Below are 27,629 nucleotides of genomic sequence, written 5' to 3' on the forward strand. Positions count from 1 at the left end.
TGTGCAACTGTGTGTGCGTGCGTGACTCATGCCTATAGTAAATATTCAAATATGGCAAGATTATGTAATCCCCACACAAACCGACTCCTCCATAAAGGCGCTCGTGCACTGTCCAGGGTCCTGAAATGGTAAACAGGCTGCACATCCACGATCACGCACACGCGACGAAACGCAGAAACCTCCCTGCCCCGCCCCCTTGAGAAGCCAGCCAATCAGGGCACAGGAGTTGCCACAGAGTCGCAGCGAACTGCGAGCACCTGAGTGAAGGTGCATATATTACGTTTCAATGAATAAATTAATTTTAAAATTGGAACTCCCAATTTTAGGCAAAAACGAATCAATTATATTACCAAACATATTGTACAAATATTCGCCATATCATTATTGAACAAAATAAAATAAGCAAATCAATTTCACCCAAATCCTAAATTGCGGCAGACTTGTTAATAAACAAATGCCTCCCAAGGTTGTGTCAAGGTCAGCAATTTGCAAAGCACCTTGCGCTTGCTACGATACGTCGACATGTCTCCATGCCACGACTGGATTTGAGTTTGATGTTCGCCTTTTTTTTCTCAGTATAGGAATCAACTTTTTCATCATAAAAATTGAGGATTTTTGGCAATGAGATGAAAGACGAGCCTACAAATCCCGTCACCACGGCGATGGGGCCAAATTGGACGCCACCTGAAGCTTGCGATGATAAACTGTGACGTCTCCACTGGGCAAATTCCTCAATGGAATCTGATAAGAACTAAGCCATTTGCCGAATTGTTTGCGTGCGAATCGGTGTGAACATGCGGCGGCAAAAAAGTGAGCGTGTGAATGTGCTCGCCAGTTTACCACACACACCCAAAAATCTCATTTGGGGGATTTTCTCCTTTCAAGTAATCCCGTCATTCCCAATCTGACACCTGTCACCGCGCTCACTCGTGTGCGTGCGTGCGACTATTTGCAACAATCACTACCTTGCGTGTGCGTGCGCGCGCGCGTCACGTCACGTCGCGTCCTACCTGGCAGTAGTCTCGTCTTCCCGGGAGCGCTGGCTGGCGGTCTTGTTCGCAATCCCAGGAAGCTCAGGGTGTTGCGCGGCGGCGTTGGCGGTGGTGGAGGGGGGGGGGGCTGTGTATCAAGTTGCGAAGCGCCGCTGTATGCAAATGAAAGCAAAATCAAAGAAATGAAAAGCACTCAGAAAGCGACGACGACGACACTCCCGACGGCACACTTGAGCATCCGGCCAGCGAGCGGCTGCCTCGTCTTCCTCGCTCGCTCGCTCTCTCTCTTTCCATCCGTGACACTCACTCCTCTCTTCCCGCCCACCTACTCAAGCCCCCCGCACACGCGCTTACACACACAGGCGCTCTTCGTCTACTGTCAGACAAAATGCACATACCCCCCCCCCTCCCTCTCCATCACCACGATGGCTATTTTCTGACATTTTCTCCCACCCACTCGGACCCTCTGCACCGTGAAAACAACAATCGCCGCGCGCGTGAATATGATGCCGCGCAGACCCCCACCCCTCCTAAACGCACCCATATCTCGCCGAAACCTCGTCAAGAGCATTCCCAGAGAGGAAACGGGCGTCCCCGCAAAGCAACCATGACCATATGCGGCTTGAAGGATTTGGACCCCGCAGGTGTAAATTCCGTCCACTTTCAACGCAATCGTGAGGAAATGACGGCTTTAAAACGTCATGTTATATACAGCAAAGTGGATCTAAAAAGTCTACACACCCCTTTTCTGACGCCAGGCTTTTGGCAAGATGCTGCAAATGCACCATTCCAAACAATAATCAGAATTATTTCAAATCAAGATTATTGCTCACAATTATTTGCTCACTTGGTTATGTGACAAAATGAAACAATTTCCAAGGACTCCTTCCTCATCGCCAATTTTTGCTGCGCTCGCTCTCATCAGTCCACCGAATGATTTGAGATCCCGCTGCACGGTTCGCCGCCTGGTGATTGGTTGGAAAAGCGTGATTACATCTGCAGCTGAGCCCACATTTGATATTAGATGACTCAGATGTAAAGAAATTTTCAAGAACATTCTGAGAATAATGACCCATATTTTGGAATAAATGACAAGTTTTATACACATAACGTCATGACTGAATGAGAATAACGTATCATTTTCAGAGTCCTAATTGTGCGTCACTCCCGAATATTATTTGTGTCGCCGGGCGGATTATCAGCATGGAAAATGGCAGCCGCATCCGTCGTGGGTAATAGAATGTGTCAGGTAGATGCGAGAGCGATACGGCGGAAGGGGGGAAAAAAAAACAGCGCGTGGGGGAGGCTGAGGGTTGGCATACGTGCGGCCGCGTGTCAGCGTGAATAAAGCTCAGCAGCGAGGGACGCCGAGTGACATCGGGAGGAGACAGAGCAAACACGATGCAACGTTCGCGACTAATTGTGACGGGATACGATTGCTGCGTCAACAACGTCGGCTCATTGGAGCTAAGCTAAAGCCCGCGTGGAATGCATTCAATGTATAGTTTGCAAGAATGAAGATTTTGAAAAGAAAAAGATTTCAAATTCCAAGAATAAATCCTAATTGTAAATTAAGATTTTCAGGGAGACTAAATTCAAATTGATCTGAGGAAAAAACCAAAAAAAACACAGACAGCTTGTTTCGTGCCATTTTGTTTGTCCGCTCGATTGCGGTGCACGTATTGAACGATTGCAAAATGGCAGCGTGATTATCCGTAATGGCTCCGTGACTTCTTTTGCACTAATGTCGCCTTTCAGACGCCCGGCCGGCGTCACATCTTTTCCATCGGCGGCCGAGCGGCGCTCGGGAGCGTCCGACGCCTCCACCGCGCTGACATTTACAGCTTTTTTTTTGTTCGACCGCCAGCGTGTGCCATTTGGATTTATTTTTTTTCCTCTCTTCAAAGTCTTTCTTGTGAAGATGACAGGTTTCCTTTCAGAAAGATTTAAATGCGCTCCGCCAGCTTTCTTGGAGTACGTCGTGTTTATGCGTGTTGCTAAGCGACCAACTAATGCGATGTTGCGATAACACCAAATATGTATATCACGCTCCGTTATGTAATTGGCCAGATGAGATGAGAAAACCACTGCGGATGTGACCTACGTCAGATTTTTGCACCAAACTAACGCTAGCAGGCTAACTTAGCTTTGAAATTGAAGCGATTTGTTTAAACGAACGTAAGTGTGTCAGAAATAAAAGTGACTTGGCCAACGTGATTTATTTGATGACGGAAGCGACCGGGCGAAAGTTGAATCAATAAATATTGAATCGAAAATGAAGTGATTGGCTTTGGATCTCGACACTGGCCGTCGCGGTATTTGGTCCGTTTCCGCCAGCTTCAAAGAGACGGGACAGAAGTGATTGATGGAAATATATTCTCCATTTGTTCCTTCCAATTGCCGCCTCCCCCGCTGACAGGAAGCCGCCGCCGATGGCTGACAGGCTCGCTGCTGGATAAGTGGCTGTTGAAATATGGAAGTATTCAGAAGCGTCTTTTCAGTGGGCACAGGTGCGCCTTTTCAGCCGACACCCGCTGCCAGCGTTCACGCGGCAACGCACACACCAACACCTGCTCGGGTCAGCAACACTTGCCAGCGCCGATGATATCCCACAGATGTTCGGTTTGCGGCGCAGGCCAAAAAGTTTCCATTTTTAGATAGGAACCGAGCGCTCGGCCGATCTTCGCAACGGCCGGAACGGGAGCGAGGCGAGCGCCGGCGCCTCGGGCGGTCGAGTGTGTTCCCGGAGACTGGAGAGGTGGGGATTAGGTCGGATTTGGGAAGCAAGTAATTACGAGCACCCCCGTGGTGGTTGCCGTAATTTAATTACCTCGACGACCTTCGTCACTGCCCGGCAACAAAATACAGCCAAGGTGACGAGAGACCCGAACGCATGCTTGACGCGGACGCACTACATTTATTGGATGTTTATTATTTAAAAACATAATGACCGACATGTCAAACGCAATTTTAAAAATAAAGCCCCACTTTGTATATTTATCTTCACAAAGACGGTAAACTGTACCGAAACACCAAACTGTAATTCCAATTCCAAGAGCACCAGAAGTGTGCTCACACATGCAATGAAAACTCACGTACGATTGTTGCGCAATCATGCATGCTGTGGCAAGGTTAAATCATTTGCAAGGAAAGACAACGAATTGACAACAAATATAAGAATCGGATTTGCAGCTTAAACTCCGATACAACAACATCTTGCCCGTCATTACAAAGTTGCTCATGTCTTCGATGTTGTTGTTTTAGCAGAGTTGTATTGTGGGGGAAGGAGGAGCCCCCCTGGGGTCCAGCGGAGCTGCAGATACTCGGCAGCATCACTGCTGGAGCGAGCAAATGTCGGTATCCCCGCTGTGCGCGCGTGTGTGCGCGCGTAGCAAAAAAAAAAAAAAAAAACGGCAGCAGAATTGCTCATTACGCAGAATTGAGCGTGTTGAGGAGTGGGCCACGGTGGGCGGCGGCGGCGGGGGGGTCCGATGATGGATTGTACATCAGGTGTGGAAAGCGCAGACACCCCTTGGCTTTAGATTTTTCTTCCCTCCCAATTTGCTTTTCATTTAGAGACACTGTTGCCAAGTCGGGGTGGAAAAAGCTCAAGCGATCTCCGACGGCAGCCCCCGCAAACAAAAACCTTCGCAGGACCAGTTTAGCATCACTTTGGACCCCCCGAAAGTACGCTGGCGCCGGCTTGTTTGTCGCGGACATCCGGTGCCGGACGCCCTGGTTGGCACCAGGCGGCTTTGATGCCATCAGCTTGGCAGAATGAGGCTGCCTCACACGCCCTTAATTACGAGAGAGAGAGAGAGCGCCTCATCTCAGCCGCAGGGGGGCGGAGGGAAAGCGACACTGGAGACGGTGGGGTGGGTGGGGTGCTGGTCACAAGGTTGGACCTTGCATCATCCCTCTGAGGTCACCTTGACATCACCGAGTGAGGAAAAAGAACGAAAACAGGAACCAAGGTTGAGAATTTACACACGGGCGCAACAAATTGAGGGAGTCGGCGCACACGCCGCACCATTCGCCTTGTCCCGCTTTGGCCGCCGTGCCACTTTGGATCCATCAGGTGCAATCGGAGAAGAGAAATTGGACTTCTCTAGGCGGGTCGCCGCTCGCCAGCCCGGCCGCACGCCAAATAGGCTTTAACGAGGCCCGCGCCTCGGGGAAAAAGCGCTGAACTCCGCCTGAACTGACGCTGCCGCCGAGATTCAGACTTTGGACGGACGGAAGCGTGACGAGGGGAAAAGCCAAGAAGATTTTACCAGCAAAAGGGTGGAATCGAGCCGCAAGGTTGACGTTTGCGTCACGCATCTCATTATCTCAACAAGCCACAATGGCCACATCATCAATCTCCTGTTCCCGTGTTTCGAGCCTGACCTAAAAAAAACTCGAAAGCAAAACGCACACCCGAATCCCGCCAGCCCGTCTGACTTTGCACGTGGCGTCATTCAAAAATGCGCCGCTAAATATGCGCGCGGGAAAGGATTTGCCTTTCAGCAGCCATCTGCAGCTCTTCTCCCGCTCTCCCTCCATCCCTGCTGCCTTTTCACATTTTCTCCTCTGAGCCGTCTGCTCATCACCTCGTGCCACTTTCCGCAAGAAAGAAAGAAAAAAAACAACAACAACAACGGCAGCGGCAGCGGGGGTCGCGCAACGCCGACCCTCTCGACCGTTGCCGCCTAGCGCTAAATGTCATCCCTGGTGCACAATTCCAGATACGGCGACGCAAGTGACTTCACGCGCCGCGAGCTTTGCTGATGTAACGACACGGAGAAGAGGCAATCTTTGGATCGAGAGGGGAGGAGGAGGAGGGGTGGGGGGGGCACACTCCACAGGAGAGATATTACCGCGGTAATCTAGACGGAAATGGGGGTGCGCCGAGGAGCAGAACGACCTTGAACAATTTAACCTCATCCTGGGCAACAAGAGTTTATTTGTCAGAAGGATTTTTTTTTTTTTGGAAGTTGTTTCCGTGGTTCAAATCGCATCGCAAATAATGAGCTCATTTCCAAAAGCTATTTACAAGCTCAAAGTGCTTTTCTTAATTCTCAAAGACGAACTTATTGTGCAGGATAATTTCGCCTTTTTTTTTTTTACCACCATTGTTATTCATCCTCAATTTTTTTAACGTGTTAATCACAATCTTCGTTGTCTTTTCTTTCTTTCCTCGACCGCAGCAGCTAGCCGCTAATGCTAACGGCGCCTCTCACCCCGTCGCCCCGCGGCACTGCGCGCCTCTACGCAAACATCCTCGGCCTTATCGCGACAGCGCTCACAAATATCTCCGAGGCGGACCTTTTGTCGCAGGCGCGGCGCCCCTGAGCAAACAAGATTACGCCGACCAACGCGGACCGCCTTGCCTACGCAGTCGGAGTTCAGAGACCAACATGCACTGCGGGAGGCTCGACTGCAAGCAGGTGACAAAAAAAAAAAAAAAACTGAATCGTGCATGCACAGAAGATGCTCGACAAGTCTCTCCTCGTCTAGTTTAAACGCATTTAAAGAGTGGTGGACAAAGTATGGCTCGTGGGCCAAACATGGCCCACTCCATTCCTTGATGAGGCCCACTTAGCAATTAAACACGATCAAGCGTCCTGACATAATTATTGCATTAATTTATGTCCAATTCTTTTACAAATGAAAATGGCCACTTATCTTATTTAATATTGTTCTTCTATTTAATTTAATTAATATTTATTCACAATGAAAGATTTTTATTTAAATCAGCATACATAATATGCAAAAATATTTAGTTTGATCAAAACCATTTTTTTTTTCACCTGGCCTATCTGTCTGTTAAAGATGACGTTTGCGCACCCCTCGTCTTTAAAGTGATGCCAATCCCAAAGAGGCACGTCCGCTTCCCTCATGTCGGGCCTGATCCTCTGCCACACATGAATAAGAATCACGACAGGCCTGCGGGGGTCGGATAAAGAACGTGACGGTGGCGGTTTGAAGGAAAAAAAAAATCAGGGTGGAAACAGGCCAGGCCCTCAGTCAAGATGGACGCCACCCTGAAATGGCAGCGAAATGACCTGCGCTGTGTTCGGAATCCTCGACGGATCTCTTCGCTGAGGATCATAAAGCATCAAGCATGTACACAAAAGTTAATCTATGTTCCATAAACAATTTGTCGTTAAAATATTCAATAGAAATAAATTGCTTTGACATGAGGCTGCTGAAATAATTAACCAATTAAGTTAAAAATAAATTCACCAAGAAGTGAATTTGCCAATGCCGGACCGCATGCATGAATGAGTTCACGTCATTATCAGTCGAATAAAAAAAATTGTTTTGGAACGCGAGGAGAATAGGACACTGCATAATTACATCGTCATCCTTCCGGAACAAATCCATTTGAATAACGTTTGTTTTGCGCATTTCATTTCCAAAGAATACAAACAGCCGGACAAATTCAGACTTTTCCTCCAACAATTTTGAACGTTTGGGTCACCATCTCGCTTTAACGGAAACCTCGTCTCTTACGCCGCGGTTGCATAACATCTTTCAGCGAGGGCAGGCGAGACAAACTAGGCCAACGAGGGGGGGGGGGGTCGTCTCCATGGCGACAGCATCCAAAGAGCCAGATGCACCTGTGTTAGATCAGACAGCATTCTCTCTTTTTTTTTTTTTTTTGTGTGAGGGCGTGCTATGAGAAGTGCCAAGACGGGTCTGTAACCTTCTGTTTGCGCTGTAAAAAGTGTGAGAGCAGCGTCTCGGAGGGAAGCGCGGCAATTTGGTCGTGATGTTTGGAGGTCGCGCCAAGGGCACAAAGCCCCGCCGGTTATGGCGAAAAAGCGAGCCTCGGCTTTCGGTTTGCCAAATGAGGCCTCACTGTCGCTCTCAGATCAAAGTGGGCGCTCTGGAGAGAGCACGGGCGTCTCTTTGAGGAGCTCTTCCGCCATTTTCAAGCACTCGCAGCTCGCCTGGCACCTTTTCAAGCCATGAAACCGTAAAAAACGCCGAATATGTCATGACATGTTACCGCGAATTAAAACAGCACGACGCAGTTAGCATGTCTGGCCGTGTGGCTTTTCTCCAGTTCATCTCCTTCAATGCCTTCAAGAATCGTCAAGCTCCTACCAAACAAGGCGTCCTCGTCAAATTAAAAAATGCGCACTTCTTTCGAGCTTCAAAAATGCGTCGAAGGTCTTAAAACACAACGTCGTAGCCGACGTTGCGACGCAGTCGTCAGCGTTGCTCGTCTGGCGAAGCAGCTCGCGAGTTTATTCTCGGAAGGTGTGAGAAACCTGACGCACTACGCCGAAATAACTGTGCACTTTCAGTTGCCGCGGCAACCCGGCCCGGCGTGACGCTCACGGCTTGGAAGTGGCACGTCGGGGCTGATGGCGCTCAGAAACGTCGGAAACTCTCCAAAGGCAAGTTTCGACGAGGAGGTGTCAGGTTGGACGGAGAGAGAGGAAAGGGTTGGGGCCGGTTGTGTTTTGAGGGGGCCGCACAGGCAGAAGGTTGGCCGGCGTCACAACACCGCAAACAGACAACATGAATTATGCTCCCGTGTTCAATCGAGCGGCAGCCAGCAACACATTAAACAAGCATCTGGGTGCTTTTGGCTCAGGATGTCTGCCAGCGTGGCTTCATGTCACAAAAAAAAAAAAAAAATTATAATTATATATGATCTCTCTATTCGGCTCCGTTTCACCTATTGCAGTTGTGTCTGGAATGCATCCCCGATTTTGTGCCACTGTTCAAGGTTGTTTTGCCTAGTTGTGAGTTGGCGCCGCATCAATCAAGCCGCTCTCGGGCACCGGCCTCTCCAAAAGTCTCAAGAACAAAAAGACAAACCGAGCGTGTCTGTTTGCTGGCAGCGAGCAAAAAAGAAGGCTCCCGCCGGAGAGATTAAGCCTGCGCCCGCCCGCTCGCTCGCACGCTCCGGAGCGTTGGCCTCGCCGCCGTTGCATCGGGAGGCACTAAAATGCTGAGATGAGAGCGGCTCGACACTTGCTGTATACATTTCAAATTGATGTTTTTTTGTTTTTTTTTTTGTCAATGGAAAAAAAAAAAAATTTGCATTTTAATTTGAAGGCGATATCACCCAGCGCCACAAGAGCCACCTTTTAGTCAGCTAGTTTATATTTCTGTCCTTTGCTGTTAAACGTTTTACTCTTCTGTTTGAAAATGCTTTTAAATGTACTTTTAGGAATGTGCTATAAAAATAAATCTGCATGGCCTTGCCGCGCCCTAATGATAAGCTGTTGAACCAAGCACGCTAAGAACACGCTAGCTGCGCGACCGCAGAGCTCGGCGTCGGGTGTCGTGCGGCGGCGGCAAGCAGGGTCGACCTTGTGCGTTTGTCATATCTCCTCCAGCTCAGGGCGACCGCAATGTGTCCGAGACACTTTGGCTCACAGAGGACACATCAGACAACCACGAGGGAGTCGGGGGGGGGTTTGCAACTAGGGGACGGCCGCCCCCCGAGGACAAGCCTTGTCCTCTCTCACTGTGTCACCGTCACGGCTTGATGCTTAGTGAATGGCGGGGGCGATGGCGGCCTCCAGCACCACGCACGGACGAGCGACCAGGAATTGTCGCGCACGTTAAAGCGCACAACTGGCTGCTGTATAAAACCAATTAGGATTGAAATCAAACGACGGGGAAGGATAACAATCTCGGAAGCCGTTCACCAGCAAGCCAACAGATTTCCACGCACAGCACAACTAGTAGCAGACAGTCCAACGGGGGGATAAAAAAAAAATCAGTTCTAGAAGCACACCAACTGGTTGAAATGACTCACACGGCGTCCTGGAGCCTGCAGACTCTGAGCACAGGTGCATTTTGATCTGCAGAAGATGACACGAGCTGGTGCCATCATTCGGATTAGGAATGTAAAGCGCGTGAGGGTGACACGAGATGAGCTTGATTCATCCAAGCGGGCAGGAAATGAAATAGCGGCGCGCTGAGATTAAAAAGCGGCGCACGGCGGAGACGCGGCGGCGGCCGCTTTCATTTTGAGACGTTGACCACGGGCCAAAAGAGCGAAGGATGCTCGTGACGGAGCGCCATTCTCACGCTCAAGATTGTTTTCGGCAAGATGGAAAGTTGCTCATTGGACTACGTATGCAGCAACTGTCGACATCAGTGGAACGCTCATCAATTTCAACTGGATCCAAAAACGTCTACGAAAATATTTATTTGCCATCGCCGAACGGCAAACAAGCGCAAAAGGACTTTTAAGCGTGATTAATAGTCGGCATGTTAATGGAAGCCGGCCGAGGTGTTTTCCGCAAGAAGGTAGATGGCGGCGCGTCAATCACGAATGACAGCCGCGAGTGCGAACCCGACGCGGCACAAAGTGATAATTAGTCATCGGTGACCTCAGCGGCGAAAAAAGACAAACGTCAAAGAGACGGAGAACGGAGCGAAACTTCAAATTAATTGGAGTCGAGTGACGACTGCTGGAAAAACAACAACAACAAATGCAGTTCTCTTTATCGCCTTTTGGATTTTTAACTCGATGTACATTCCAAAAACTAAAACCGACTAACGTTGCCTTGTTTCCAATGCTAACGCTAACTTGGTATGGCTAGCGCTGCTCTTCCATTAGCGCTGACTCCGCGTCCCCTGCGTCCTTTTCATGGTGACGACGCACCTTCATAATTGCGCAATAATGCTCCATTTGAGAAGCATCCCGGCAAATTGGCGCAAATTTATTCATTTATGATCTAAACTGCTGCGACGAGTGTCGCACCGTTTTGCGTCGCGGCCTCACTGCCGAATATTACACGGCAAATTGGAGACAACCGTACGAGGTTACAGTTTTCAAATCTGTAAAAGTCACCAACACGGAAATATGAATAACCGGAGAGGCGGCGCGATCCCGCCGTGTTGCGAGCCGCATATTGGATTGCACGCCTCCAGATCTCATTATGCGGACGCAACGGCACAACGTCTGCATGTCCGATGAGCATCCCGACGCGCATCGGACGGATGTGGCGCACCTGGCGGGAGGGACGGGTGGCGTTTTGGGCAGATCCAATCACAATTGCAATTTTGGAACGGACATAACGGGGATACTTAGGATTTATTCGCCGATTGCTGAAAGGGACAAAGGAAACCATTTGAGCAATTGGAAATCATGAAGTCATGTTTTAAATAAGACTCGTTGGGCCCGAAGGCAGACGGGCTTCACTAATTAACACAATTAATTCCAACTAATGACCGCTCGCGGGGGTCGGAGAAGACAGACTACGACTGCCGAGGGGCCAACGTTCGGGAAGGTTTCCGCGACCATTTAGAATGTGACGGATGGCCTCGTCCTTAAACTTCCGTTTCACAAGTTCGGTCAACTACAAGTCAATTTTGATTTGAGATTTGCTTATTCAGTCGCTCGGAAATTCTACATGCTATTTTTTTATAATGAAACGCCCTTGTTTCATGAGAAGATGGGGGAGTTGTGAGGGGGGGGGGGTCATCATGCAAAAGCTGTCAAGATCCTCCAATTAGCAGCCGCGAGTTAGCTGCAGACGGCAGGAGGCCTCTGAGAAGCAGCGGCGCGCCGCAATTGTGTGGGCTGGACGCACGCAGAATATTGCGCAAATCACAAATTACCGCCGGAGATGAGCGGCGAGATGTCTTTATTTGGGAAACAAAAATTCCGTCCGTCGACGCAGATTTGGTTTTTCATCCAGCTGTGCTCTCTGAGACATCTTGGAAGGTTTCGCATTAGCGTTAAGGGCGTCTTTATAAATCCTCAAAACTCAGCACGACAACGCTCAGCCGTCCGACATCGCCACTCGGAATATCCACAGCAATATTTATTTTTTGTTTTGTTTTGTTGGAGGGTATTAGGCATTCGGGGTTAAACAGCTTTGGGGTGAAGCACAGAGGCTGCGGGGTCAGAGTTGACATTTTTGTCATTTATGGGCGACTTCTTAAGTTAGCATTAGCAACATGCTAACACGATTTTGAAGAACGGAGCACACAAGAAAATGAGAACTGCGTACTGACAGACAGCGAGGACAATATGAGGCGTCGGCTCATCGACGAGCGGCGATCTCGCCATCGGTTGATCAGGAAAGAAGCGGACAGGAACAATGGCGGCCGCGTGTTTTACAGCAGGCGCAATATCCGGCGTGGGGATATTACACCAGGCGGGCAGGGAGGAGCGTTCATCACGCCGTCCTCTTTTCTATTGTCAACTTTTTGCTTCCAGACAGACTGGCAGCCTCGGCAAGCGGGCAGGAGGGAAGCGAGGCCCACTTGAACGCCGCTCAAAGACTTTGGCAGGACGAGCAGTTCCTCGCCGCCGCCAAACCTTTGCACAAGGGCGCGCGTATGTTTGCGCGACGTAATGAAGCCGCCATACGATGAGAAAGCACCTCCTCATCTCGCTGTTTACACAGCAAACATGACGCTCGGCTCGACCGGCCATCCGGACGGCGAGCGACAATGGACTCCGACTGGGCCGCGACGACGCCCGTCAACTTTACAAACGACGGTTCTGTCGGTGGACTTCATCAAAGTCAACGGAAAGCAAATCTCCGCTTTCATTACAAACATTTTAAAATGTCTCTCGTCATTTTCTTTGGTGTAATCGATGAAATATTTAAAGGACAAACCGCGTTTTGTTTCAAAATCTCATCGCCGGTACCGAGAACAAGCACCGATACCACAAGTACTACACAAAATTTCCACGAAGAAATCATTTTAAAGACAAATTTCAATATATTTGCATGCAATTGATGCCAATTTTCTATTTCGAAAAAATTCATTCCTGGAACTTAATTTTTGTAAATATAAAAAAAAAAAAAAAGTATGAAAATTCAAAATTGATATCAAAAGTTCCCTTTAGCCTTTGTACAAGATCTCAATCACGCCTGTTCTTTTTTTCCCGTTTTTTTTTTTTTAATCGTTGAGTTTCATTTGCATTCTGTAGCGACAGATAATTCGCGCTAATAAAAGAAAAAAAACAACAATTAAGCCAAGAAAGCATTACGTGATCAGAACTTATAACGTCTAATTAAACGCAAATTACCCCCGCTTGCATTACAAATCATTTAAAAATATCTCGAATCACCGATTAACAATTTCCGTTGGCGTCCGCCAATGACATTGACGGGATGACGGCGCAACCCCGATTTGATGACTTACAACGCACTTTGAGTTCTACACGTTAGCTTTGAGTTACGTTTTTAAGCGTCTAATAAAGACCTGCTGCCTGATAAGCAATCATTCCGCCATCAGACACGTTCCCACCTCCCGTAAACACGCTTTCCAAGCCAATTAGCGCAAAAGTGACGCCAATTACAGCCAGACAAATGAGATAAAAACAGATGGTTGAGTCGCTTATGAGCAAAATGAAAGCGCGACGCCGCGAGACGTCCACGGGGGCGACGGCACGAAACACTTTTAAGCTGAGCACGTTGAAGATGAATTACAAAGTAGGTCATGGAAACGTGTCCTTTCCTCAACGTGGTATTTTTTTTTTTTCCCGCCCATCCGACGCTAAGCTAGCACAAAAGGCCTTCTTAGTATTCCGCTGTTAGCACGTCAGGATATTAACGGCGAGGCCACATGAATAATTCTCCCCGTTGAGGCGGAAGGAATTATTCAATATTTGGCATTTTCTTTTTCTTTTTGGGAGTTTTTTTGTAGGTGGAGCCCAGCCTGCCACTCAACATTTGTCTGTCTTGACGTGAAAACGTGTCGTGATTGCTCGGCAAAAAAAAAAAACACAACACAAAAAGAAAAAAATGAAGAAACAGGCGGCAACATGTCTAATTATGCCGCCGTTGTCATTGCACTAAATTGGGTGATATTAAACGGAAAAAGGAGAAAAAAACAAAAAACAAAAAGCACTTGAGGCTGTTTTGTGCAGCGAAAGTGCCAATGTCGCAATCAACACATGCAAATAAAAAGTAAACATGAAAAGGAAGAAAAAGGGCGAGAAGCCAAACTCTGAATGGGAGCCGGTGAAATAATCTGGTTGAAATTGACTGCGGATAAAGATTATTTTGATTATTTTATTTGGACGGACCGAAGCAGGATTTTTTTTTTGCTCCATTTTTCATAATTTTTTTCTGAATGTATCCAAAATCGAGTGCGTATCTTCATCCTGAGTTGCTTGTTTTGAAATAAATTTTTGTGCAATGCACATAAGAGTGTTGGTGAGTGAGCTCCACGACCATCTGCGCCGAGTGGAACGCCCTTGAAGGCGCCACTCCAATCAGACGGCGTAATGACATTCAGATGGTCCGACGGCGACATAATGACACTTTGGCCATCAGACGGCTGCCGCGTTTGCGTTTTAAGTCCGACTCCCGCCATCCCGTCATTCGATTTCACTTTTGTTTTTTTTAGACACACGAGTGCTTCTTCAGCGCCGCGGCGAGGTAAGAAGCCTTTGCATAAGCTGAAGCCCCCCCGCCGTTTATTGGAGGAGACAAGCATGACCACGCGTGACGCCTCCACGGGGGACGGCAACCCACTTTTCGCCTGGCGTCCATCAAAAAGACGCTTTCGTTTGAAAGCGGCCCCGACTCGCAGGTGTTGAGGAGGAACTGCGGCGAGCAAACATGGAAAGCAATAAAAGGAGGTCTTCGAGTTGCCCTCGCTGAATTGTTGACTTTAAAACCCATTTGGCAGATGAGCCAAATGCTGCTTCACCAAACAACCTGTTCCGGCAAATTCCATTACGGTGATGCTAACGCTAGTCTTGCTAGCGTGCAAACTTTTATCCACATTCTGGAACGACGGAAGATGTCACAAGAGGGCGCCGAAGCTCGAATAGGAAAGTAGTACAATAAAGTTAAGGAAGCATGTTGAGGAGCAAGTTTTAACCTGGGTTGTTACGGAGAGTCTTACACATGCTCGGGTGCCGTTTTTAAAGCCGTTTCCTCTGAAGCGTAATGTTTTGCGTTTTTAATGACTTTAAACTGTTAGTTTGTGATTCTTTAGAGCTTGACATTTAACAACATTCGTAAAAGATCGCATTTTCATCCGGGTGTCGTTGTTTATGTTATGGTGCTTGATTTTTTTTTTTTTTTTTTTAATTCTGCATGTGTCACGCATAATGAAGTCCTAATTGCTTGTTTTGAAGACAAATTGCATATTGGTCGGGCGGAATTAGCACGATTATGCTATTAAATGTCAGCCGTACAAAGTAAATCAATCTGATTTTCTTCCAACGGATGAGCGGCAAACGCCTAAAAATGCGACGTCGGGCCGCGGTCGACGTTCGTGCGTCACAAGCAGCTCGCCGGACTGTCGTTAGACCAGCTTTAATCGAGTTTGTGTGACGAGCACATGGCCCGAGCGCTGCGCACATTTGGCTGCAAAGTACACGACAATTCAATTACGCGTGGACGCAAACCTTGTTTGGGAGCGCCTGCCTTCGGGTCGGGAAGGCTTCGTACACTCGGATGGAAAATAGACTTTCGCATTTTTGGAGAGTATCGGATAATCGTTCCTATCAAAAAAAAAAAGAACAACCGCGTCAAAGCTGAGAGGTAAGCAGAGCTGCAGTTTTAATGGCATTTGCTTCTGATAAGAAAGTGATCAATTGACAATTTTAGAGGCGGGGCTTGTTGTGGTGGTACGTGAAAGCTGTGGCCGACAGAAGCGCCTGCATGAGTTACGTTTTACTTTTGTCCCCGTTTCATCAAATGCTGTTAGCGGGGGGGAAATAAAAAAAAATAAAATGAAAATAAATTCTTGCTGACAAATTGGCGATGTATTGCTCCGAATTCAAAGCTTCAGTGAAGAATTTCAAAGTTGAAAAGTTCAAGTCAGCAAAGATTGAAAAAAGCCAGGTGGACTTCTCTCCTCGCAGCGGTGAATTGGTTATTCCGAGCGAGCTGCGTGTTTTGATGACCTTTTGTGCCTCATTAAAAGAGTCGCCGCCGCTGCCCAAGTGAAAAAAGGAAAAAAAAAAAAACGGAGCGACGTCGTGACGGCTCCAGCCGACATGTCAAGACGACATCGGCTCCTTTTTCTGACTTTTCCCCTTTGACAGCGAAACGGAAAAAAAAAAAAAAAAAAGGGCGGCGGATGAATAACAGCATGGGCTGGAGGTTAATGGCCGCCAATCAAAGCGGCCGAAGTCCGTGTGATGGAAAGAAAAAAGGTGCGAACGTTCCGTCTGCCTCCTTTGCCGCTCATCAGCCGAGCTCCGTGAGGAGGCGGACGCGACATTAGCACAGCTCATCATATTAAGGAAATTTTGCTTTTTAACGACTTGCTCAAAGCCAAAAAGGTAAGCAGAGCTGCATTGTCACCGGGAGGTATTTGTGCTCCACTGACTGACAAAATATAATTCCGTTTGGTGACAAAGAGTGAAAACGCAACGCAAATTTGCTTCTTTAAAATAATGACCAAAGTTTGAAATTGATCTGTTAAAATAGTCGCAAAAATGAACAAGTTAAAAATAAAGTTCCGGGTGAGCCGGTCGGCCCTCCCAACGACCGGAGGGAAGCAGGGGGAGGAATGAGACGAGAGCAATCAGCCTCCCCTCCACTCCTAGATTGTAATTCTCCCGTTTTCTGCATCCAATCGCCTGCAAATGTAATTTATGCGGCGCCGGCCACCCACCCGCCGCATTTTGCAAATTGGAGGGGTGAGATTGAACGAGCGCTTGGCACTGTACCCGCAAGACATTCGTATGCAGCGCCTTGATGGGACGACGTGGCGCGCAAGTGGCGAGCAAGCATTCCATCGAAACAAGCGCTCAACGCACTCGGGCGCCGCGGAATGATCGTCCAAGAGCTAACGTGCTCGCAAACCAGCAGAGGGCGCCGTTGAATCAGGCTCCGATTCGTTCGCTCACCGAATCGGAGCGACGTTCCCGCGGCTGCAAAGTTAGCATGTCGCTAACTTTCATGCAACTACTTTCTCTACGTTGTCATCTTCATATTTCGTTTTTTTTTTTTTGCTACACTTGGCTCGTTTAGCGTAGCTCAGAGTCTCAGCTTTCAAAGTTTGTACAAATATTAGCTCCAACCCAGATGTGTTTAATGGAGCGACTTTCTGCAGGCTGGCAAAGTTATCGCGTCAACAGCAGCAAGCGTTTGCAACTTGACTTTGTTCCACTTGGCTAGCGCATTTCAATGTATTTAGCGCCACGCCTCAGGCGACGCTGCTTTTCCGTTCCACTTATTCCATTGAAACGAGGCACTCTGCCTAAAATGATATACAAAAAAGGATTAGAAATAATCATTAAGGATTCTTCCCGGGGCGGCGTGAGCGCAGGAAATAGAAAAAGGCAGAGCGGCGCCTTTCGCGATGATGGAGGTCACAAATACAGATGTGCGCCCGCGCTGTCGCCTTTGAGCCGCGTTGACGCGTGATGGATGTCGCCGATCGAGCGGCTGGCGGGAAAGGTTGACGCCAAGACCGATGAGGCGTCGGCGCAAAAAGTCCAGCTGTGATCGATGGCGTGACAAACACGGCGGCCGGGCCGGCGAAATTTAGGTCAAAGCGGAGTTAGCGCCGAGCGAGGAGTCTGGCGCCGACTCGCCAGATGAGCGGCCGCCTGATTCGAGCGCCCACCTTCCTCGGGGACCGACGACAGCTGGCCGAGCGAGACGCCGTCATTACGTAAAACGGACAGCAAAGGGAAGCAAATCAGGTTTTTTCAGACTCAGACGGACGAAGAAACTCGCATCGGATTTTTGACACCCGACTTAGTTCAACGCGGCTCAAATAATAGCCTGACTCCAAAATACAACACAAGCGCCCGGCTGCCATCTTTGTGGCGTTTGCAGTCACGTTGGCAAGGATGTCGAAAATCCACATCACCTTTTCCCGGCGGAGGCATTCGGCAGCGTGGGTAGGAGAACATTTGCGTTCGCGCGTGACCTAGAAAAGCGATTTGTGCCAATCGCGAACGCTTGGGCAACGTGCGGTATAAAAAAAATAAAATGAAAAAAAAATTTGCTTGCGTGACGACATGACTTTTGGTCAACGGGTGGACGCGTTGACCTTTAGAGCCCGACGGCGACCCGGCGAGCGTCGGCCGCCTCCGCCAGCCGGGCCACGACTCGCCGGAAAATATTCGCATCCAGCGCCACCTCACTGCCGCCGGCTGCCAAATGTTTGCGTTGCCTGCTGCCCTTTTCAATTATTGACACGCTTGTTCCGCCACCGTTTGTTGCGCAATAAATATTCGATTGACTTCTTATTGTGTCGCAAATCCGCACGCCAATTAACATTTGGACAAACGAGCAGACTGGGTGGCTTGTAAACACAATCCCCCTCGCTAGACGACGGGAATCTGACGGATTAATAATGCTTGTTGGCAGTCAAGAGTTTAATATTCCCCGGCGATTCCGTGCGTGTACGGCTTTGCGATCCATATCCACTTTAGTCGTCGGAACGTCGACGAGGAGAGAGACGGCGGTCGGCGCACGTCTCCCATCAGGGCCGATTAGCCGGACGGCTTCAGACGTTTTGGGGATGCGCCCGTCTTCTATTAGGCTTGCTTGTTTGGCCGCGGCTTCTGTTTGGAGCACGCCTGCTTGTTGTTCAATACACGGCATTAGCGCTAAGTGAGGGGAAAGGAGGCAGACAGACACGCACGCACGAGGCAGAGGCGCTCACGGTCAAACGTTTGGTAACGTCAATGGACGGAACGCGACTGGGCGTGACGTGATTCGTTTAGCCGATGGCAGCGACCGGATCCGTTCGGTGTGATCGGCGCCGCTAACGGCCCAAAAGCGAGGAAAAACACGAGCGCGTCCAAATATTTTGTCCGGCCCCTAAAATTATTGAATGCCATAAAATGTCACAGACATTGAGACGGAATGAGAGCGATTTACAAAATAGTGACACAAAACGTTGACATTTTCACAAAGGGGTGTGCTCACTTTTGTTGCGCGCCGTTGAGGCAATAATGCTAGTTATATTAAAGGGACAGTCATGGCCACAAAAATATTTGAGATACGCGTTAGTGATGACATTTTTTTTTACATTCATTAATTCATGAATAATTGCGATTTATTATTATTATAAAAAAAAAAATATCCTCGCTAGGGGCTGCAAAAAAAGTGGTTTAACTCCGTCCTTATCGTTCCATCCTTATCCCTCAAGGTGACCTTGAACGCCAATGGAAATAAATCCATGCCAGGCGTCTGAGAGCCTCAATTCGCCGCGACCAGAGATAACACTTGTACGCCGCGCGGCTAAACGGAGACGATCGATGCGCTTATGTATGGAAATTGGTGAGGGGGGTTGTGAGGGGTTATCGCGTAGCGAAGGATCCCGAGCGCCTTACACGCCAGCCGGGCGGAATTAGCCGGGAAATATTTCACCCTTACATACTACTCAGGGTCAGCTGGACTTGCTAAAAACAGCAAACCAAAGACGACTTTGATGACTGTTCGGGGGCATTTGGGAGACGGTGCGAGGCGGTCTTTAGCGCCGCTCACTCCAGACAGGCAAGAGCGTCTCTGCTCTCCACGGCCCATCAATCTCCGTTCACTCGCGTGAGCAGATAAAAAGCCAATCCCACCCAGCGACCGCTCATTCATCAGCGCCGGCCCGCCGACGCGACATCTCCCACCGCCGCTAGTTTCCGCTCTCCACTCGGCTAGCAAATCGAATTGAGCGCCGTACCGTCATTAGCCGTCCCGCTCAGACATGCGCAGTCCGCGGCATTATCGGCTCATTTTAATTAGACGGTCGGGATTGCACGTCGAGCCGATTGAGTTGGATTCAAGTCGACGCAATTTTACGGGAAATTGAGCCGGGTTCCGAGCGACGATGCCGGACCAAAAACGGCAAAACCTGGTCTTCGGCAACAGTCTCATCAAGACGGAATTCTTGATTGGCAGATTATCTTGCGGCGTGGGGTGTGTTTGGCGCGATTTTTTGCGTCGGCAAAACGATCCGGCAAATTGTGCGACGTGGAACGGATCCTCATTGATGTTGCGCCGCCGCCGGCAACGCGGCGCGTAAACGTGCACGCCGGTCAATCTCATTAGCGGCGCGCTAAAGAGCGCTCGCACCTTTGAAGGTGCGCTCTTTGCCGAGTCACTTTTGATTTCACGTTTTTCGCTTAATGAACGTTCGGCGGAACGAGGCCTCGCCGACCTCCGCGGAAAAATCATTTGACGGCGGATTTCACGAGGACGGGCCGCTTTCATTTATTTATTTATTTTTTCGTGCAGGAGGACCCGACGCGATTTCACGGTGCGTTTTTGTCGCTCGCCTGCTGAGTGAGAGAGCGAGATTATGTTTTGTTTGTCAGCAGCAGAGAGAGTTGTCATGGAAATGCAACATTTCAAAGGGAAGAAAACGATTCACGGGTGCGCATTTTGGGCTGGAAATGAAAAAAATCTGTGATGGGAGAACTCGCCGGATAGCGTGAAGGCCATCTTCGTGGGGGTGGAGGGGGCAAACACACTTGAAAATGCACACCCTTGAAATTCAGCCAGCCGCAGCGTCACGTGCGCGCGCGTGTGTGTAAAATGGAAATGCCGCGGGGTTTTCCCAGCCCGTTTCGGATGACGACGGCTCCCGTCCCGTCCTATTCTTCGCCGATTCATAATTGATGACTACATTATAATTGTTTCTATAATTGACTCAACATTGTGCGCGCGAGCAGCTTTTGTTCTCCACGGAGCCACTGCACACGGCAGATAAAATGAGTGGCGAGATGATGCCAGAACGGCGACGTCGCTTCTCCCCTCCCCCCCGACGTATCACGAATCGACGTGCCGTCACGCCGACATTTTTGATGGCGCGGCAGTTTGGCTCACTTTTCATGTTGCCGGGTTGACCCGTTTTGTCAGCGTCAGCACTTTGAAGCAAGTGTGACGGCGCAGGTGCGGAGGATTTGGGAAGTTTACGGAAAAATAAAAGGTCAGGGCGCTTGAGTTGTATTTAGCATGTCCAGATTCAAAAGTATTTGCTTTAAAAATAATTAAAAGATTGAATAAATCGTAACAAAGACGCTAAAAAACCCTTTTAACGATAACGACCACTTGAAACGCAAAAGCTAATGCTGCGTTGGGGGTGTGAGGGTGTTTTCCCCTCCTCAAGTGCACTCATGGTGGCGCTTGGCCTCTTGGCTCGGCTGTGTCAATCCAGCATGAAAAAAAAAGAAGAAAAAAACACAGACACACACGAGGGAAAACGTCCGGCGAGCGGGTAAGCAAGCGCTTGACCCCGAAGCCGAAGGCGCCGTCGTGACTCAGCGGCCGTGTTGATCGTCCACTCAGGCGCCGTTGTTTTGTCAATCGCACACCGCCGGAGGGGGCGTGTCGCGCTTCCACGCCGTTCTCAAGACAACCGTAGCATCGCGTGACGTTCAAGTGATGTTTTGCGGCTCGGCAGGTAAGCGGAGGCGAAACCGCGCGGTCGAAGCCTTCGGCGTTCCCCGTCGAGTGTCTAGAAAGCGATGCGCGATAACAATTTTGACCGGCTTATCTTTTCCGAATCGATTGAAGCCCGACGGGAGACGGAGGCCTGGTTGGTGACCTCGTACGACTTCCAGGTAAGTCGTACATCCAGCAGGCACGACAGGAACAACACACATTGGAAGTGTGGAAACACGAAATTATATTTTGCATGAACTGCGATGCAAATATTGTCAAAAGTGGCATATGGACCACTGAATATGATGTACTTTTTTTTTTTTTTAATACATACGTTTCATTAAATGCATTCCCATATTTGCCGGACGATAAGCCGTTATTTTTTCCCCACGCTTGGAAGCATCCATTTAATGCAGCTTGAGGCGCACATTTGAAGCAAACATTGAACTTCCTGAAAGACGGATTGTTTAAACGATTATTGACCGATTATTTTACGATTGAAAAAAACATTAACAAAAACAATATTCATGCAAGATTAGTTACTTCCTTATCCTCAAAAGGTGTCTCATTCCTCAATAAGACTTTTACGTACATTGATTCTTGGTATGGATCTCAAAATGTTGCGAAAATGAAAACGACAGTCTAATCAATTCGTCGTGATGAATGAAGGCCCCGTGTGATTCGGCATTGCCCGTGAGCGCGTCGTGTGCGGCTTGGTTAAGGCGAGGAGATTCGTGCTTATCTGGCAATCAGCTAAAAAAGCCGCAAGCTGATGCAAAATTGCTCCGCTCCGCTCATTTGCATATGCAATTAGCGTCGGCTTCCGGGGACGCGCGAGATTGACAACAGGCCGCCTCTGATTGGGCTCGCTGGCGTCTTCAATCAGCAACACTTTTGCAGAAGTCATCGTCATGTAGTCACATGACACGTTTTTTTTTTCTTTTTATTAGATAATGACTGATGTGTAAAAATAGTAAGCAATTTATATTCTTTTCTTTTTTTTTGCATGACTGTTTTCTTATTTTTTAGGTATTTAAAAAAACACAAAAACAACTTACAATTATTTTATTTTTGCATTTTTTGCGGACAAAAAAAACAATTCTCTAATTCTCATAAAATGGATTTAAATTGAAAATACCTCAGTACATTTTCTTCAACTAATGGAGCACTGACTCAATTTTTTTATGAATTTTTGCTAAAAGAAATTTGAAAAAATTATTATTTTCTGACATTTTTTCTAGACCATTTTTTCTTTAGAAAGTCATTATTTTTATATTCTAAACAAATTTTTATTCACCCCCCCAAAAAAATACTACTACATTCTCCAAAAAAAGTGTTACTTTTTCCTTGAAAAATTTTTCTGCTGCAAAAAAGTCAGAACTTTTAACTTTGTGGGATGAAAAAATATCTTCTTTCCTCTTGGGAAAAAAAAAAAGGACGACAACAGACTAAAACTTGGGAAACTAAACTTTTTTTTTGACGGGACGTCTTGTCCTCGGCAACATTTCAAGACGTGTTGGCGCGACTCGCCGCGTCCATCGTGAGCGTGACGGCGCCATCGAAATTGGAGCGCTATCTATTCCTGGCGGTGTCAAGGTAACGCGTTCATTTAGGAGATAAGAAAGGACGGGCTTATTTTGCGCGCTTATCGGCTCGGCGGCTCCTTAGCACAACAGTAAATAAGGCGGCGTGAAAATGGCAAGTTGCGCCCGAGGCTCGGCGGCAAAGACCTCACCGAAGCGTCCGCTGTGAAGAACGACGATCTTGGAACGGCGACGGCGCGAGATGCCCGAAATCAAACGCAAGCAGATGCCTGCTCATTATCCCCGAGCGTCGCGCTAATGAGTGTTTTGCCGTCGAATTGGGTGGGTGGACATGTTTTGGAGGAAAACACCTCAAGCTGGCCCAAAAAGAAAAAATAAACACAAAATACAATCCGGGAGCGTCCGATGGCGTTCTCTGAACATTCCGGCGAGTGGTGGACCACCTGACCTGGCTAGAGCACGCGGTTGGCGGGGGGGGGCAGTGGATGAGAAATGGAGGAAGGGAGTGAGGGAGGGCGCGAGGCGGCTGGCATGACAACCTACAGCCCGGTGGGAGACTTGGTTGCCATGGCGACACACCAGGATGTTCACATCAGAGGCAAGTTTCAGCGGCGGCCGGCCAAGCGATCGCACCAGAGTTTAGTTTCAGCGGCGTCCGTTCATTAAAGACTCTCAGCGCAGTCGACAAGACAGACACGAGTGACACAAATTCATGACGGACAGCAAATGAGCTAGATCATATTTGCGAATACTCGCAGAGTTCACGTACATAACATTGAACGTATTTATGTATCATATTGACCATGACACGACACGTGCGGAATATTGACATGTCGTTTAATGCCTCCGCTGTAGGACGGGTACATGCTCTCGAATGCGCGTGCACCTCGCATGCGGCGCATGGCTCAGTGACGCGTCGGGCTTCTAATAAGCACAAAGAACGCCTCGCCGTAGGAATCAGGATATTAAAGAAATGCGCGCGCGAGGGCCACAAGCAATTTCCTCTTAAGGCAGAGCTTCATATGACAGCCGCTAAGAAAGCGCCAGCGGCACGACTTATGCGGGAAGAACACGTTTTAGTTATTTTACGCAGGGAATGTCGCGTATGTTTGGTGTGCAAGAGCACCACTGGGAGGACTGGGAATGGAAACTCACCCAAAGAAACTCTCTCTTTTTTTTTTTTATCTGTTTTTCTTGTGAACATCTAATAAATAAATGAACAATTTTGTCATTAACTTTCCATTTTATTCTTGTCAAATTATTATTTTTATTGTGACGTTCCAAAGTTTGTCTTTTCTTCCAAAGTATATTTTTCATATTTGACATTTTTAACGATTTTCTTGCAAACATTTTTTACTCCCGTAAAATTAAAACATTTGTTTATCACCATTAACACTCCCAAAATGCATCATTTCCCAACAATATCCCAAATTATTGAGATTTTGATTTTTTTTTTTCCTCACAAAATTCCAAATTGAAACTTCTCATGAAAACCTCGTCAATTTTATGTAACTGGAGGGTGAAAACTTTAATTACTTTTTGTCAAGTATGTAATACTTGCATTTTTGTAAACCCCCCTCCCTTTTTTTCCCTCCCCAAATGTAACGACGTCAAAAGTAAAATGTACAATAGTCCAGCTCATCGCCTCAATTTGAGCAATCTTGGTTTCTCTTTTATCATCATTTTCTTCTGGGACGTTACCGCCGCGTCTCCGAGAAGGTAAACAGAAGCGCCGCCTGTGCTGGCGGTGGGTGTGGTCACCCACCGGTGGGTTCTGGACTCTCTTGTGTCTTTGGCGCGCGTCACCTGGTAACGCCGGGACGGCAGGCAGCTTCCTGGTTAATATATTCCCGAGGCCGGCGGTAAACAGCTGCACCTGCCCCCTCTTCCTCCTCCCCCTCATCATCATCATCATAAAGACGTTGTTCCTCACTCGTAACATTTCAGTAACTAGTGCCACTTTTGGCTTTTTGGGAAATATATTGTAAGAATACCAAGGAATTATGATATGCATCTTTGTCCTCACGAGCAGGACAACTTGGGGTTACTAGTAAAACTACATGCTATTAGTCAGGCAAAACTGTGCTACTAGTATTGGTAGTGCCATAACAGAAGCCAACTAGCTAACATCCTTTGCTTCAGTCGTGACGGTAATAGCACACAGGCAGCAACTAGTGCAGAGTTTTGCCTCACTAGTAGTGGTTGTCCGACTGTTCTGCCAAAGTTGTTCAACTAGTATGAAGAAATGTCACACAGCTACAGAAGCTAAAAAAAAAAGAAAAGTGGGATCGAACATCCCTACTTTCAACCTACCGTACGTTTTTGAATAACTTCCAATAGTGTACATCATAAGTTCATTTTGGTGTGCCACCAGGGGGCGGTAAATGTACAAGACAGAGATTTGATGATGAAACCTTCTGACAGCGATTCAGAATTAATCATTCTTTGCAGAGGATAAAGAATACAAGCCTTACCATCAAATCAATGCTGGTTTTGTTCGCCCGTCTATGACATTTTGAATGTGAGTTCGCAATTAGCTGGTGGACTTTTATACAGCAAAGTTGGTGTAGTTTTGCTGTTTTCTACCTGTAGACGGTAGGACAACTGAATACTAGTACATCTGTAAAACTGAACATTTTCTAACCAGCTTTGGTTATTTTTAAGGCCCGTTGGGTTATTTTTAGCCCAGCAGTTTTAAGGGCATAGTGGGACAAAACTACACACAAGTCATTTTTTTCTACTGGCCCGCTGAATTGCCTTACTAGGATGGACAAAATGTGCACTAGTACCTTAAGCTGGATATGAAGGCGACGGAATAAGTGGACCCATTCCTGGGAAAATCATCCCCTGGAAAAAAAAAGAAAACAATTTGATGAGATTGAGGAGATGAAAGCCGCCTCCCATCCTCCCCCTGCATCCACCCACACACCACAACACACCGTGGTCTCCCCTCGCAATCGGAGACCCCCGTTCGAAAACAAGCAGCCGGAGACGGAACCACTCGGAAGTTACAAAAAAAACAAATAAACAAAAAAAATAAAAGGAGCGGCCGGTGGTCTTACCTGGAAGACGGTGGTGAGCGCACCTTCTTGGTGGGGAGGCGGAGGCAACTGGAGTTGGAGAGGCAGCAATGCTCCGAGAGGGGACGAAAGAGAGAGAGAGGGAGAGAGAGGGAGGAGAAGGAGGGGGCGGAGCCTGGATGATGATGACAATCCGTCGCCGGCGACAACGACAACACTCGGAGAACGATTCCTCGGAATCCCTCCAGCATCCCGCAGCGGCGAGCGCTCAGCCGTGATTGGCTATGGGAGGAGGCTGTGACAAAAAAAAAAAAAAGAAAGACCCCTCCTCCACCCGTCGCAGCCGACTTGTAAGAACTTGTCCACAAGGGCCCGGCTAATTTCCCCAGAGAAAGAAGACAAAAGCACCTGCAAGGTCGTTGGCTGGCAGCTGAAGAAGGAGGGACCGGGTCGCCATGGTGACCTCAACTCCAGGAAGTTGCAAGGATAGTCCACTAAAAAATAAATGAATAAATAAATAAATAAAATAATAATTGGTTGACAAGTGATATCCTGAACAAACATATTTAAAAATGTAAAAAAATATATTTACAAATGGCTTTGTATTATGTTATTTAAACTTTTTGAAATTTTCAATTTAATTTCTTGACTTATTTTCATGATCTTTGCCAGATCAAACACGATGCCTTGATAGTTATCAACAGACTTTTTTTTTTTGCGTGGGGAAGTCGCCAGGGGTGCACTTCAGCGTCTAAAAGCTTTCCGTCCCCCCCCGCAGTGGGCGCCCACGCCGGAGTGGGCGGCACCATTCGGCGAGACGCTCCAAAAGGTCACGCAGCTCTGCAGCCAGAGTCCAATAATCAATCGTCTATTTATAGCAACACAACATTTGCAGCCATAACAATGTGCTCAGACGGCAGTTTTGCACTCGACGGGATGCAAAGGTCGGGAAGAGGAGAGGTACCGCTGACGCCGCCTGCACTAAAAAGGGACAACTTTAATGGTGTGATGGAGGGAATCATGAATGAATGAATGAATGAAGGGAAGTTGAATTTTTTGATTTCATCTTTCAAATGTTAAATTCACTTGATTAAGGATGGAACTTATAGGAAGGAAGGATGAATAGAGGCAAGCTAACAAGGACGGGATTTAATGAGTGACATAAAAAGGATGCAATTAAAGTAAGAAAGAGGTAAAACAGTAGGAAGGAAGGAAGGAAATAAAAAAAATGGAGTCTACATCAACGTCTAGCAAACCTTTGATCACGTTTCTATGTAAATGTCATAATAGTACAACTGAAACTCGTATTGATTAGATACTTACGTCACCGAGGCGTGGGGGGTTATGTATGCGTGATGACGTCATCACCACGTTCCGAAAGCAAAATAAACAATTTTCCCGTGCGCTTAGCATCATATTCCTCGATCATATAAAACTGGAGCACTGCACATGAAGCCGTCAGCGTGACATCAAGCCAGAGGACACTTTAATCACATTTGAAAAAATAATGAGGCAATCAATAGAGTGAAATCAGCCAAGGGAGACTTGATTACCACAGCTTACTTTCGAATAAACGTTCCGCTGCGAAAAAAAAAAACAACCAAACAAAGTCCTTCAAGAGTCACGTTCTTATTTATAATTACATTTTTTAACGTTCATGTAACGGTGAAGTTAAATGAGTCGTACCTGCACCGGCAGGTGTGTCATGAACTGCACATGCGTCAGCCATCTTGGAATAGCCACATCCATTTTGGACAGAAGCCCCACTTGGACAAAAAATCTAATAAA

At 47.8% G+C, this 27,629-nt stretch overlaps 1 protein-coding gene across 3 annotated transcripts in view; it reads right to left on the minus strand.

Annotated features, from left to right (window-relative positions):
- Positions 1-26,040, minus strand: part of syt1a (synaptotagmin Ia) — a 53,446-nt gene extending 27,406 nt beyond the window's left edge. The window contains exons 1-3 of one of the 3 annotated variants that reach the window (XM_088284547.1): positions 25,884-26,040; positions 25,611-25,668; positions 1,011-1,144 (exon numbers count right to left, since the gene is read on the minus strand). The gene's annotated coding sequence lies outside the window, so the exon portion shown is untranslated. The remainder of the gene's footprint in view (positions 1-1,010; positions 1,145-25,610; positions 25,669-25,883) is intronic. The other 2 variants (XM_088284565.1, XM_088284556.1) reach the window with 2 other exon arrangements.
- Positions 26,041-27,629: the final 1,589 nt, after the last annotated feature.

The sequence above is a fragment of the Idiotropiscis lumnitzeri genome, chromosome 2 (genome assembly GCF_059441095.1).
Source record: "Idiotropiscis lumnitzeri isolate Australia: NSW breed Sydney's pygmy pipehorse chromosome 2, RoL_Ilum_1.0, whole genome shotgun sequence".
NCBI classification, from domain to species: Eukaryota; Metazoa; Chordata; class Actinopteri; order Syngnathiformes; family Syngnathidae; genus Idiotropiscis; species Idiotropiscis lumnitzeri.